Source organism: Pristis pectinata, chromosome 25 (assembly GCF_009764475.1).
Source record: "Pristis pectinata isolate sPriPec2 chromosome 25, sPriPec2.1.pri, whole genome shotgun sequence".
Lineage (NCBI taxonomy): Eukaryota > Metazoa > Chordata > Chondrichthyes > Rhinopristiformes > Pristidae > Pristis > Pristis pectinata.
The window spans coordinates 24,632,006-24,647,819 of NC_067429.1; the positions used below are offsets into that span (position 1 = coordinate 24,632,006).

Genomic DNA, 15,814 nt, shown 5'->3' on the forward strand with positions numbered 1-15,814 from the left:
ACCCCTTCATTTTTCTATCATTCATGTGTATCATTCATTCATTGAGAAAGGGTTAGCCAATTGCAATTGGTGTTATCAGGTAAGCCATGATCCTATTGACTGGCAGAGCAGGTTTGAGATGCTGAGTGGCTGACTCCTGCTCCCACCGTACGTTTGAATGAAAATTATTTTTCCCCAGATCCTTTTTTGTTATGAGCCATCTTCCAGCACTTTCTCTGGCTGCCCACCAGGTTACAATTCCTGTTCTTGACCAATAAAGTGACAGTCACAACCCAAGCCCCAGTCAGAACCCAAGCTCCTCTTAAATGAACATGTTGTTCGATTATAATGTAGGAAGAGGTCTTCCAGTCCCTTGAGCCTGCACTCCCATTCAATGAGATCATGATCTAATTCCTTGCCTCAATGTTACTGCTCAAACTGCAGTCCAAAAATGGCATAGGCTGTTCTGAGAGAAATTCATCCTTGCCTGCATCTTTAGGGGCTGACTGCCTATCCCGGGACTGTTGCATCCCGATTCTAGTCTTTTACTGTCAAGGGAACGCAACACTCCCCTGTCAGATCCTTCAATGCATTCTCCTTTCATTCTTCGAAGGTATAGGTCATTCTGCTCAACTTTTCGTTAAGATGTTCCTCTCATTCCAGGAGTCGGTCTAGTGAATCATTGTGAAATCAATCCCAAGGCAAGTCTCTTCGTTATAGAGACGCACCCTGTTTGTTATTTTAGGTTTGTGCTCATGAAAGCCCTGTCCAATTGGAAGAAAACCTCTATTACCTTTGTACTCTAAACCTCCCCATCCATTGTCTTGCAATGAAAGCTAACATTCCAATTGTCTTACAAGTTATTTGCTGTACCTTTTTGCTAACTTTCTGTTTCTAGTACAAGAACACCAAATTCTCTCTTGAGGACTGAGAGTATTCCTTTCCTTCCTTGTATCTGCAGTTGATTTCTGGGAGACTGGATTCTCCCTGGGGGGGGAGGCATCTGTGTCCAGTGGAGAAACAAGCGGTATTTCTTTATTCATGTTTCTAACTAAAGATTTAAGGTGTCGACAAGATAATATTTTGTGGCAGTGTTCTTTCACATGTAAACAGAAAAGCAAAATGAGTGAAATATTTTAAGGCTGGCTCTGTAACATTACACTGGCTTCGTCCATTATCCTTTCATTCCACCATGTTTCCACTTTGTCCTGTAATGAATGTGCTGCTTTTTGCTGGGAGCAAGCTATTTGGGTTGTCTACACCATTGTGTCCCCACCCCCCCCCCCCCCCCCCCCCCCCCGAATGCTTGATTCATGAGCTAGGGTATTGGGGTCAAATGCTTTATTGAGTTTGGGACCGTATTGTGTAATCCCTCCCAACAACTGTTCAGCGCACACGTGTAATGACTATGATATCAGAATAGTAATCATGAGGACTTTAGAATTCAGATCAAGGCAGTTTGAGAGCGAGTTCATCAAAAAATAAATTGATATTGTGAAGCTGTTGAAGTGTAGTAGAATCCAACTACCTCATCTTTTTTGGGGGGTGGGGGTGAGAAATAAGTCTGGTCTGTGTGCAACTCGTGCAGGCCAACTCAGTTGACCCTGAAACAGCTGTACAAACAGCCAAGTTGCATTAAACCAAGGTGACATAGTATGGGCAACACATGCCAGCTTTAGCAGCAGCCAACACATCCTGGGATTGACTATTAAATATCCACCTTTCGGCAGAGGTCCATTTGTTGCAATCCGGAGCGGGGATGTCTTTCCTCATTCCCATGAGCATCAGTTGTTCTGAGCCTTGTTTGTGTCTGAGATCAGCTAACTTGGAAGTTGAACCTGCAACTTTTTTAAATTTAACAGCTGCTAAGAACTAAAAAAGCCTACTTTTAATATCTACCTTTCAGGCTTTTTAATCCTAATAAAAGATCGGTCAGCAATTAATAGAAAATCTCAAACAAATATTAACGTAATTTTATTGTAAGGTCATGCAGCATAGAAACAGGCCCTTTGGCCTGCCATGTTTATGCTGACGATCAAGTACCCATCTATTACTAATCCCATTTACCAGCACTTGGTTTGTTGCTTCTATGCTTTGGTGATTCAAGTACTGCTCCAGATATTTTTAAATGCTAAATATGCACTTCTGCAGTTTAAAAAGTTTGAACTAACTGCAATCGCTCTTCAAAGAAATTGAAAACCGGTGAGATTCCTATTACTTCCATTCATGGTGTATTTTTAAAAAAAAGAGTTTACTATTCAGCTAAAGCGCAGCAGGTAGGATCCAATGGATTATGCAAATATATCATCTGACATGCATGATTTACATTCAGCTGTTGATACCAAGTGTGAACACTGGGTAACAAAGCCACAGGACATTTATCCTTGTATAAAGAAGCGATTTAGTACAAACTGATTTCATCTTGATTTTGAATTTGGGGAGGAGTCAACATCTCTGCAACCACTGCCACTACTTCAGTTTTACCAGAACCAGAGGACCCTTGGTAAACCTACTTTAACGAGAACCCATCCAACACAACCTCTTGCTGAATAGCTGATGTGGGAGCCATCTCCAGTGCACTATTACTGAGTGTTTTTTCTCCACCCCCCCCACCCCCCCCACTATCCAACTGAGATGAAACAATTTAATTGAACAGGAAACATAACTGATGCAATGGTTTAGTTTTTAAATAAGTCCGTGTCCACCAATTGTTCCCAAATCCAAAGTCCTGTATCAATGGTGTTTTTTTCCCGAGTAGGCAACATCCTCCTAATATCAGCAAAGTTTCATTTGGTAGCAGAGCCAGGCAGGATGGTATGGGCTCGAGTCCCACTCCAGAGACTTGGGCACATAATCCAGGCTGGTATTTCAGTGCAATACCAAAGGGGAGTACTGCTCCGTCAGAAGTGTTGACTCTTGGTTGAGACACTGAATGAATGTCTAGGGTGAGGGTCTTTAATTTCTCTTAGTGTCTTGAGCCCCATTTATCCTTAAAACCGATTACAAAAACAGAAAATGCCAGAAGCGCCCAGTTGGTCAGGCAGCATCTGTGGAGAAGGAAACTAAGTAAATATTTTGGGTGAATGAGCCTTCAGCAGAACTTAATGTCCACTCTGATTCTCTCTCCGTAGACATTGCATGACCTGGTGAGTACTTGTGACGTTTTTGGTTTTTTGTTTCAGACTTCCAGCATCTGTTGTTTCTCGCTCCTAATACTGACTAACTGAGAAGATTATTTCATTGTTGTTTGTGGGACATTGTTGTGTCCAGACTGGCTATCAACTTTCCCACAGTACTAAACTGATCGCACTACAAAAATCCTTTTGTCTGTCAAGTGTTTTGGGATGTCCTGATGATGTAGAAGGTGCACATTAAAAGTAGTTCCATCTGTTTACTCTTCATTCTACACCTGCAGGTTCCTAATATAATTAAAATGAAACTGCTCTGTTGTTTTAAGCCCCCCTTCAAAATAGAAATTGGCATTGCAGCGAGATTTGCAGGGAGCTCCTGAGTTTGGGAGTGTAGTAATGCACTTGCACCATGTTAGACAATACAAATGTTGTTGTTACATGGTTACTTTTGTCAAATTAGGCAATGGCAGCATTTATGATCTGTGCATCTTTTCCTAGCTCTTTATCCAACTCCATCAGTATTTACTTTTTTTCCTTTCTTCCTTGTGTTTTCCCCCAGTTTTTCCTCGTGCTTCAATGCCATTTGCTTTAGTTAATCCTTGTGGTGGTATATTCCACATCAGAACCACTAATTGGCTAAAGAAATTTTTCTTGTACCCCCTACTAGATTTAATGGTGACCACCCAACATTTAATTTTTTTCAATTCTCCACAAGAGGAAATATTTTCTCTGCCTACCCAATTAGACCTTTTTGTGATCTTAAATATTTCTATCAAGCCCAACTCGGCCTGTTTTTTTTAATGCAGAAAAGAGTCTCAATCTGTTCAGCCTCTCCTGATAAGTGTGTATTCTTGGTTCTGATATCTTTTGAATCTCTTGTACCTTCTCGCATGCCTTTATAACCTTTCTCTGCTATGAAGGCAAGTTCTGCCCAAGTGTGGTTTAACCAAGACCCTTGTTCAACATGGTCCTTTTTGTTTGTAAATTTCATCCCTTTAGAACCAAGTCTCAATGCTTTCATGACCTCTAATGTACTCCCAAACCCTTTGCTCCACTAGGCTAGATTCTTATTATTGAAGTACTCTGTGGTCCCTTTGTTCTTCCAATCAAAGTACTCCATCTCGCACTGGCCTGAACATTATTACTTTTATCAGATGCTTTTATATTTACTGCAGACTTTCCTTTGGTGTCATCTACAAATTTAGAGGCTGTACTTGGACTCCAGGGTTCAAATTATGCAACTTGCAAATAACAATAACCCCCACACTTCTGCCTGTGGAATCCTCCTTTCACTTGTTTTGCCAGTATTTGTAGCTGCCTGCAGTCCTCTTGGATATAGAGGATCTTATCTTTTTTTAAAATTTGATGTATTTATCAATTATCTCTCCTCTTTCTATCTCAATGCTATTGAAATACTTGGTCTTTATTTTGTTGTAGTGTTATCTCCTTGGTAAATATGTGCAAGGGAGCTATTTAATATTTCTGCAATCTGAGTTTACCTTAATGACTCTGTTCCTATCTAGATTTTGTTGCTGTTGTGTGTTTTTTTTAAAATTCCTTAATCTAATTTCAGAGTTCCTCTTTGTTTTTAGTTTATATTACTACTTTTCTAACCTTTCTGAATTCTGGTTTGTTACTCGTTTATTGCCCAGACACTTGGTATGTGCATTTTTACAGTGTTGGAGTGTGGCCTATCAAGTCCTCACTGATCATCAAGCATCATTTGCACTAATCCTATACTAATTTCATTGCATTCTCCCCTCCACTCCACCAGATTCTAATACGGACCCACACACTAGAGGCAACTTAGTGGTCAATTAACCTATAAATGTAGTTTAACTTTTAAACTTAAATCTTTATTCATCCCTGAGAATTTGTTATTGGCTAGATCTTGTTTATTTAATAAAATTTATTCTTCCTGTAATCTAATTTTTAAAAAATTCCCAGTACTAGTTTGTTGTCCATTTTACCTTCCTTGGATCCATTCTCATCTTCTCATTTTTTTTTTACCACCAATCTATTCTGAGGAAGAACTCCTTCCATTCCCAATATACTTTTGGTCTCTGTTTTCCCAGATATGATCAACTCGCACGCAGATAATGTGACCTATGACAATGTGGCAGCTTTCTTGTCTGAGTCAGATGGTCGCGTGTTAACAGGCTTCGCCAGAGACTTGGGCACATAAAACACAGGCAGAACCTCCCAATAGATTCTAATTAGTTTCTGAAGTGATGTCCCATCAGGGTTATGGATATGGGATTAGCCTAAGTAGTTATTGTTTTCTTTGGTAGCATGTTTATGATGGGCCATTTGGTGTCTATTGAAATAAATTTCTATGATTCTGTGACATGCCAGTGTCTTGTTGGGGGTTCTGAATTTTGGAAGAGCAAACAGAAGTCCCATCTGACCTCACAGTCATGTAAGAGATCTAGCAACACTATTTCTGGCTAATATTTATTCCTTATCCAACAGAAACATAAACTCGCCTTTATCTTTGTTTGTGGAACCTTGCCATTTGCAGGTTGGTTGATCCATTTCACTACATGACCACAGGGACCACATTTCAAAAATATGATTTTCTTTGAAATATTTTTGTGCATCCTGCAGTTCTGGAAGGTGTAAAAATACAAGTTTTTTTGATGCAAATGTATTTTTGCTGTTCTGAATACTGGAGAATGCACATTGTGATTCCTCTATTAATTAACGCTTTCATTGATGAGATAATGTTTTGGGTTTGAATAAAGGGTATAATTGGTATTGGTTTATTATTGTCACTTGTACACAGTGAAAAACTTGTCTTGCATACTGATTGTACAAGTCAATTCATTACACAGTGCAGTTACATTGAGTTAGTAAAGAATGCATTGAGGTAGTACAGGTAAAAACAATAACAGTACAGAGCAAAGTGTCACAGCTACAGAGAAAGTGCAGTGCAATAAGGTGCAACATCACAACAAGGTAGATCATAAGTGCAGTGCAATAAGGTGCAACATCACAACAAGGTAGATCATGAGGTCATAGTCCATCTCATTGTATAAGGGAACCGTTCAATAGTCTTATCACAGTGGGATAGAAGCTGTCCTTGAGCCTGGTGGTCTGTGCCCTCAGGCTCCTGTATCTTCTGCCTGATGGAAGAGGAGAGAAGAGAGAATGACCCGGGTGGCTGGGATCTTTGATTATGCTGGCTGCTTTGCCAAGGCAGTGAGAGGTAAAGACAGAGTCCAAGGAGGGGAGGCTGGTTTCCGTGACACGCTGGGCTGCGTCCACAACTCTCTGCAGTATTGCGCAAATGATCCTCAAAAATAAATCCTGGTTGTTCAGGATGAATGACAAGAAGCAATTCTTCACATAAAATAATATTTGGAATTACCAGAATTTGAAAATGGGGAACGCTAAGCAGGTCTAGCAGCATCAGTTGAGAGGTTGGACTAATGCTATAGGGTGGTGACCTCTGTCAGCAATGGTATCTCAGCCTTTCTCCACTTGTAGTTTTTTTTATTAGAATGATCCAGAATGGTTGTGAAAATACTCAAACATTTAGAATACTTTTGGGGAAAATCAAACACTTCTGCATAGGAATGAATCACGTGGGTGATGCAACCTCCCTAATCAATGTTTGTCTTAAGGAGTTTGAGATGTTTGCACATTACATGTCATTGAAATGGCACCAAAGGTAAAGTGAATTGTAGCAGATGCAACAATTAGATCAGCGTTCATCATCATGACCAAAAGTGCGAGGGTACTGATTGATTGCTGTGGTGCTAATTTTCATTTGCCAGGAGATCATCAAATTAGCTAATGGTCTGCTCATAGTCAAGTGCATGCCTCAACTTTACCCCCAGCACTAGAGCAACAATTGCCCTCGCCATTGGTGGTTGCACAGCTCTTGGCTTCTCCCCCACTGATGTCTCATGAAGTAGGGTGGTTTGTGTGTGATGCCTAGGCCTTGGTAAAGAAACCTGAGGACTCACTGCTGGACCACTCAATGGTCTGACATCCTATGCTTTCAGGGGTCTTTTATGATTGTCTCTAAATGTCCTGATCATCAGAGGTATTTAAAAACAGTTGATGTGCACTTAATTAATAGCACTTTTTTAAAAAAGTATTAAAAAAACTAGTTATTGCATTAAACTACTGTTTATTGGGAAAAATTATAAAGCTAAACAAAGAAAAAGAAACAACAAACATAATTTTTATTTACCCTTTTAATGAAGGTTGCTGACACCATTGAAATGAATGAGGCATCGGCCATGGCTGGGTTAAAGCTGAGGGACCAGATACTGAGCTGGCCCCTTAGCTCAGGAAAACCCGGAATTGCCCCTGGACTTGGCGGTGATCCAGTGGCAGAGTGAAAGTTCAGATGCACCTGCACCTGACATCCAGGACGTTCTGTGTTTCAGTGATGCAATGTGCAGACGCAAGTATGAATGCACTGACTGAAGTAAAAGATGTAGTCGGCAGTTCCCTCTCAAGCTGCTAGCCAAGGGTAAGGATGATTTGACCCAATGCATCTGGTAGAAAGATGAGTTAATACAGTAACAGTTCAGAAAAGCTTTGCATAAGATATTAATTGCATTTTTTGATATGCAATTGGTGTTCTTATTTTTATATTGTCAATGAGATGAACCAACATTGGGGTGTTACAAATCAGAAGAAAAAGCTGGGATTTATATAGTGCTCTGCTTGCTGCAGCCAACTTGTGCATAGTGAGATCCCATAAAAAGCAATGGGGTAAGTTTATGGCCAGATAATCTATCTTCTCTTTCTTTTTATACAATGTTGGTTGAAGAATTAATATTGTCCGGGATACCAGGGAGCAGTCCCCTGATGTTTGTATTGTCATGGAAGTCTTTAATATTGACTCAAGTAGGTTGATGTTGCATCTGAAGTAATGGTATCTGACGTTACTGGCTCATTGCTGTGAGGTTTTGGAGTGTGATTTGAATCCACAATCTCCAAACGCGGTAGTGAGTGCTTTGCCACCAAGCTGCAATGGGAATAGATGGTGGGAATAGGCCATGAGGCACATACACATCATTAAATCAAAGCTCTAAGGAAGCTGCTGGGTGACACCAATTTGCATACATCACAATGATTGAGCAAGTGGGAAATGTACACATTGTAAATGTCAGTGCTGCAAACAGAACTTATGGAAGGAATGGATTTTTGGTGAGAGAAATCATTAGATGGATGCATGAAATCCTGATGCAGTAAGCACTGTGCAAAGACTAATGAGCTGTCTGGTTTCATGATGTTTATTGTTTGCGTGCCTCTCACCAATGAAAAAGGCACATCAGCCTTTCGCCTGCCCCATTCCTTTTGCACATTACACTTCTGAGAGTATCTGCTTCAGATTATGGGCTGAACATTTATACATTTTTATAACTTGTTGACAGTGAGCTAACAGTCATACACCTTGACTGTGCAGAAATAGTTGAACCTTTATTGTGAGAGGCTTGCAATACAAGGGTTCTCATGTTCACATTTTCTTGCAGGGATCAAGGAGTCCCTATCTGTTCTTTTTGTTTCTCTCTAGAAGTGGGCACTTGAATTGTTGTGGTGCTGTTGAGGTCATTGAGCTTTGCCGTAATGACCCTGTGCTCACTGATTTGTATTGACTCTTGGTCCAGCTGTGCCTTCTCAAAATTCTCACTCTTGTTTCCAGATCCCTGCCTGATTCGTTGCTCATTAACCATGTAACCTTAACCAGCACTGCAACCTCCAGCATCTCTTTCAAGTTTGCCATTTTTCATCACTTGCCACTGGTGGTCAGGCCCTCAGCTGCCTGATCAATAAGTTCTGGAATTCTTTCTTGTTCTTTTAAATTGTACCTTTAAAATCTTCCTCTTTGACCAAAATTTTGTCGGCTCCTCTTACCACTTTGTGGGTTGGAATCACATCTTAAAGTGCCATCAGCCTTTTCACTGCATTAAAGATGCTATACGAATGAAGGTTGTTGTTATTTAATTGAGTCTGACATGCAGCAAGCAATCTGATTGGTTCTAAAAAGTCTAGTGTCATCACCCCTGCCCCACCCCCATCCACACACCATATACACAATCTGATCAGCTCCAGCAGCCTCATATAACCCTGCCAACAGATTTTGAATACGCGGAAACCAACTGGCCCCTCAAGCCTGCCCTGCTGATCAATAGGATCGTGGCCTTGACGACTCTTCTGTACCAGTTCCCCATAGCCTTCAATTCCGTGATCATTAAGAAGTGTAAATTGGTTTATTATTGTCACATGTACTGAGGTGCAGTGAAAAACTTTGTTTTGCTTGCCATCCAGACACATCATTCATCACACCAGTGCATTGAGGTAGTACAAGGGGAAAAGAAATAACACAGCAGAATAAGGTGTTCCAGCTACAGAGACAGTGCAGGCAAACAATGAGTTGCAAGATTGAGAGGTCAGGAGTCTATCTTATCGTACTAGGGACTGTTCAATAGCCGAATATCTAATGATCTGGCTTTCAGCACCTTTTGGTGGCACAGAATTCCAGAGATTCATTATCCTCTGAGAAGAAATTTTTATATACCTTGGTTTTAATTTCCCCCTTAGCTTGAAACTGTATCCTTATTTAAGATTTTCTCACTAGTGAAAACTTCTTGACATCTGCCCTGTCATGCCCCCTTAGGATCTTCCATGCTCTGATAGGATCACCCTTCATTCTTCTAAATGCAATACATCACCAAACTGTCTAACCTCTTTTGATAGGGCAATCCTCTCATTCCAGGAATTAGCCTGGCAAATCAATTTTTTGGATTGCCTCCAAAGCTACTTTATCCCTCCTCGGGTAAGGGGAGCAAAACTGTGTACTGTAGTCCAGGTGTAGCCTCCCCATCACCTTGTACGATTGTAACACACATTCCATGTAATTCAGGCCAAGTGCCATTTGCCACACCTGCCTACCAACCTTTTGTGATTCATGCCCAAGAACACCTATATTTGGAGGTTGTCAGGACCAATAGTTGGTACTGAATTTCCAAATCCTGTGGCAAGAGCTGATTTCTTTTTCTAGCCTAAAAACATATAAATAAACATTTGGATTGAAGCAGTATCAGTTTAAAATGCCAATAGATATTAAGAATTTTATCCTTGATCTCGGGAGACAAAAATACCTTTCGGTATTTCTCTATCTTACTTGTCGGTAAATGACATTCCCTAGGACAGGCAAGGGATAGAGCTGTTTACTGCAGTAGAGACAACCATTTTATGGGGAATAGATGTTAAGTAATTGGCAGAAGGATTAGAGGGAAGTTGGTGATTCTTTTTCTTTCTGCAGCATGGTAGAGTTCTGTAAATTACTGCCTGGGCAGAGGAAACCATCCCTGCATTTTAAAAAGTATCTTGCTGAGCACTTGATGTGCACCAGCTATAGAACTGTGCATTAAGGGGTTGAAAGTTCAATTAGACTGCATTGTACTTTAAGCCAGTGTTGACTCATTGAGTCAAATGTCTTCCTTCTGGCTCATGACTTTCTGCTGTTATTCTTGTTTTAAAATTGTATGGGAACTTGAGTCAGGAACAGTCAGGTTTGATTTTGTTCAGCGTGTCCACTTCCAAGGCCCTGTTATCCTGGACTTTGCAATCTCATCTGTTATAAATGAACCAACCCCACCTTATCAGCCATCCTTCAACTTGCCTTGACATTGCTTCTGTCACTTCAATCCCAAAGGTGCACAGAGTTCCTCTCTGTAATCTCTTCTGTTGTTACAAATTGACTTTAATATCCTGTATCTCTTTCCGTAAACTAGTGTATTAGGTTATTTATGGTCTTATCCATTTTACATTGTGACTAAATTGTGAATTTAAATGCCCAAAATTCCTCTCTTTCCTGTGCAAAATATGATGCAATCACACAACTTGAATTTGCTTGCTCTGAATTCTGTCTGCCACTTTTTGCCAATTAAACCATTTTCTCAATATCCCCTTTCATTGATCTTACAGATTTCCTCATGGTGCCTTATATTTTAATAGCATCTGCAAGTTTGGATATTGCTTCTCTAATCCCATATCCCATATCCTAGTCATTGATCAGAAATAGCTCCAGAGCAAAATGTTGAAGCACTGATGCCCAATCACAACATCCCCTAATTCCTCATCAGAAAACTTGCTGGAGTTGGGGAATATTGCAACTTCTTTCTTAATTCTTTACCCCTTTGTGCTACCTTGACAGTTTTCTGGAAGTCCATGTACACCACATCTACCACTTCCCCCTCCATCTTGTCTGCCTTTACATTGGTGCATACGACTTCACACTCACTGTATTCATCATTTTTCTACCTACTTATTTCAGCTGACCCTTTGAAGTCTGATGTTTCTCATGGTCCTTGAGTGGGAGAACATCTAGAAATTGGGAATGAAAAGAACAAAAAACATGGAACAAATTATTCATGCAGCCGAACCTTTTTTTTTCCCCAGCTCGTGCTTCCGTGTCCCTTGTGGTGTGAACTGTTGGTCATTAGTAACTGATACAACCAGTACAGTTTGTTGCCTTGAGTAATTGCATCACATTAATGTTGATTGTTTATTGAATTGTTGCATGGTTTATTCTGGCTACTAGGCTTATTAATATTTAATACATTTAGTTCAGTGTCCTTGATGTATTCTAATGAATAAAATTGCTGGACCTTTTTAATTGTTAGAGGAATTACTTTTGTTTGATGCTTTTTTGATAGGTCTGTTAAAGTGGATTGCCTTGAGGGATCTGGTAGACTTTGCTGGCATCGTACTGCATTTTTGTAATTTTACACATGCTGCTAGTTTGAGAGTACATTGAGTTTCGTGTGTGTGATACTCTACTTTCGTATCACCCTTTCTCCAAGTGCTTTTTGTTATGATGCTTCTCAGAAATCCAATGTTGAATGAGCAGGCATGGGCTCTGATTAAATATGAAATGATCTCAGCATTGCCTTTAGTTACTCTTAACAAATTCCATTCTTTCACCACTGGTTCTTGGCCCCTATGCTGTTCATGATACCATTGTGTATGTCATTGTGTGAGCTTCTGGATGCAAGGTCATCGCCCTGAATCATTGACCCTGTATTTCTGGAGTTTTCATTTTTATCACTGTAATACTCTGCTGGCTCATCTCTAATCTGCACACTTGTCAAATGTAAACTTATCCAAGTTTGGCCTCTACGATACTGCCATTCCTTGATTTATGAAAGGGATACAGTCCTGGAAAACATTAAATAAAATTTCACAAAATGATGAGGCTGTGTGTTGTGGGTATTTTGGAACAGTGTACTCCCATGTGGGGGGGGGGGGGGGGAGTGGTGTGCTTTTTATTACAGTGAAAAATAGATTTGTAGATTGAGGACTTGTACCCCAGAGAGTTAAAGACACTACAGCCAAAATTTGTAACTGTTCATAAATCAGAGTGACCATCACCATCCAGGACGTGCCCTCGTCTTACTACTCCCATCAGGGGGGGAGGTACAGGAGCCTGAAGACCCACACTCAATGTTTCAGGAACAGCTTCTTCCCCTCTGCCATCAGATTTCTGAATGGTCCATGAGCACTACCTTGCTGTTTCTTTTTTAATACACTGTTTTTGTAATTTATAGTAATTTTACCTTTTCACTGTACTGCTGCCGCAAAACAATAAATTTCACATCATCTAAGTCAGTGATAATGAATCTGATTCTGACTATGCCAATAATGCCTCTTTATTCCCACATAGTCATACAGCATGGCCCATCAAGTCTATGCCAACATCAAACACACACCTGCACCAATCCTACACTAAGCCCATTTTATTCTCCTATCCATATTCTACCACTCACTAATACACTAGGGACAATTTGCAATGGCCAAATGAACTACCAAGCTGCTTGTGGGAGGAAACTGGACCAAGTGTGGAGGTTGGAGGCAGGGGGCTATGAGGGGAAGTCCATGCAGTCACAGGGAGACCATGCAAACTCCACACAGACAGCACTGGAGTTCAGGACTGAACGCAGGTCAAGACAGCAGCTCTACTAGCTGCACTGTTGTGCTGCCCTGGGTGTGTGTGTGTGTTGCTGGCTAGACTAGTGTATATTGCCCGTCCCAATTGCTACATCTGTAACATTACCCTTTCTGTTTCTGCTTCAATCCATCTGTTGCTAAACTCTATCCCAAAACTGAGATGTTAGAAATCCGAAACAATAACAAAAATAGTGTTGGAAACACTAGGTTTAGTTGGCCTTTTGTGGAGAGGAAAACAAAATGTAATGTTTCAGTCATCAACATTTTATATGTTGTAATTCTCCCCCTGGCTGATTCTAATCTGCACGCTTCATAAACCAAAGCTCATCCAAAACTCCTCACGTCCCAACCTGTTCATTAATCGCACTGTGCTCATTGACCTATATGGGCTTCTGCTCGATCAACCACCTCAGTTTCAACCTTCACATTCTTCCAGCCCAGAACTCTGCCGAACTCATTGCTGCTGCAGTTCTCCTGGATATACCGGATTTTCACCCCTTCACTATTGATGGCTATGCCTGGTTCCTATGATCTGAAATCCTTTCGCTAAATCTGATTCCACCCCTCCCTCATTAAATTATTCCTTAAAACTTGACTTTCTGTTCTCAACTGCTTATTATGTCTAGAACTACTCTGCCGGGGGTGGTGGTAGGGGCTGGTACGATAGGTCATTTAAGAGACTACTAGATAGGCACATGGACGAAAGAAAAATTGAGAGTTATGGGAGGTGAAGTAGAGAGGGGGATAGATTGAATGGGGATAAGATTTACATAGGTCGGCACAACATCGTGGGTCGAAGGGCCCGTACTGTGCTGTACTGTTCTATGGCGGTGATTTTGGAAGTTGTGATGAAATAATGTCATGTCTATGTTTCCTTATCAAGCACCAGATAAAATTTTACTGCTAGTCTGAGTATGGAGCATCCCTTACTACAATTGGTTAACAGGGAATGTGTGCCAGAGCACAACAGGTTAAGTATGGGATGGTGGCTCATTTATAATGCTTAAAAAAAAAATCTCCGTAACTGGAAAGTTCTGGAGATGCAAGAGACTACAGATGCTGGAATCTGGAGCAAAATATAAACTGCTGAAAGAACTCAGCAAGTCAAACAGCATCTGTGGAAACAAAAGGATAGTTGATGTTTCAGATCGAGACCCTGCATCAGGGCTGAGTATAAAGGAAAGATGGCCCGTGTATAGAAGTGAGACAGGCTAGTATATATCCCACCAATGGTTACACCTCACCCAACGTCACTGAAATAGACTGGCTGTTGCCACATTTTACCTTGTAGGATTTTGCTAGGTGTGGAAGGACTATCGTTTCTTGTGACAAAAGTGGCCTTGGGAAAGAGACTTCATTGGCTGCAGAACACTTTGGGACATGCATGTTACTGTATAAATGCAGGCAATTTTTCTTTCTCTATATTCCTTTATGAAGGGAATGGTAGCTGGCTATCATTTGTGTCATTGGATGAGAGGATAGTTTAACCAAGGAAGACAAATTTTCTAAACTCTTTACAGTGATGTGAGGCAGCTTGGATACTGTTTAATGAAAGAATCTTAAAAGGTGGCCACTTAATCCTAAAAACACCCTTATATAGGGAATGCTGCAGACTGGCACATTCCAGGCTGCAGGAGTATGTGCTGAGGGACACACTGAAGCTCAGATCAGCCAATGCAAAGGCTCTGTGGGGAAGCACCACAGTATAGACTCCTTCCGCTACAGGACATGGAGGGGCAGAGATGGGTGGGGAAGCCCCTCAAACAATGAAAGGGGTATCATCTCAGGGAGTCACATAGGTGGCAACAGTGCTATGTTTGTGTGTTTTTTTTTCTGTTTAAAGTTTTCACTACTGAATGTAACAGCCATGAATATTAGGGTTATGTTTTTGCACTGTTTCTTCCTTATATTTATGAATAAAGTTTATTTTTGAAATAAGAAAAAAGTTGTCATAGAAGAGAGCTAAACGGGAATTCTGTCAGGAGTTGCTCTGGTATATCACCAATGACTTATCAAGAATGTGTAGAGAAGAGCTAGCAAGCAGCAGCTTTGGAACAGTTTTTATCAATCACTCATGGACATTGTGCTATGTGTAAGACCATTGGTTAGTGTCTGTGTGTGGGTATGTGGGGAGAACAGGATCAAACTTGTCAATGCAAGGCTATTCACAGAGCCAACATGACCACAAGGTGTGACTTCTGGGAACAGTAATATAAGCTTGTCAATGCACCAATGTAAATTTCCAGTTGCGAGCTGGAGAGAGAAATTGAAACCAGGGAACTTGGGGCAGTGAGATTTGCACAAGATTTTAAATGGCTGCAGGAATAGAAGGGGAATGGTTCAGATTCTGTGACCAGATGAATGGATCAATGATATTATACGGCCAGATGGAAATGCCTGGTTTGTTTAGAAAGAATACAGTTTTTTTTCTGTCTGTTAGTTACTAAATGGGCATTTGTATACAATAGCAACAGTAGTGCAGCTGTTTCTTGACTACAAACACCCCTGTTTTCCTCATGACCTCTTCCTCCTCTTTCTGAATCGCACATTGCAAACTTCAAAGGAAAGAATCCCAGCAGTTGCTGCAGAAAGCAGGAAAAGTTGATGCCTCGCAAATGTGTTGCGCAGTGCAATTCAAACCACTGACCATGGGAACCTCCTAACCAGTAGATTTGGATGATGTTGGTGTACATCATTAAATTTGAATGTCATTGAAAGGTCCAGGAAAG

At 40.7% G+C, this 15,814-nt stretch overlaps 1 protein-coding gene across 2 annotated transcripts in view; it reads left to right on the forward strand.

Moving 5' to 3' along the window:
* The window catches only part of fam171a2a (family with sequence similarity 171 member A2a), a 227,312-nt gene that overhangs the window by 1,166 nt on the left and 210,332 nt on the right, over positions 1-15,814 (forward strand). The gene's annotated exons all lie outside the window — the stretch shown is intronic.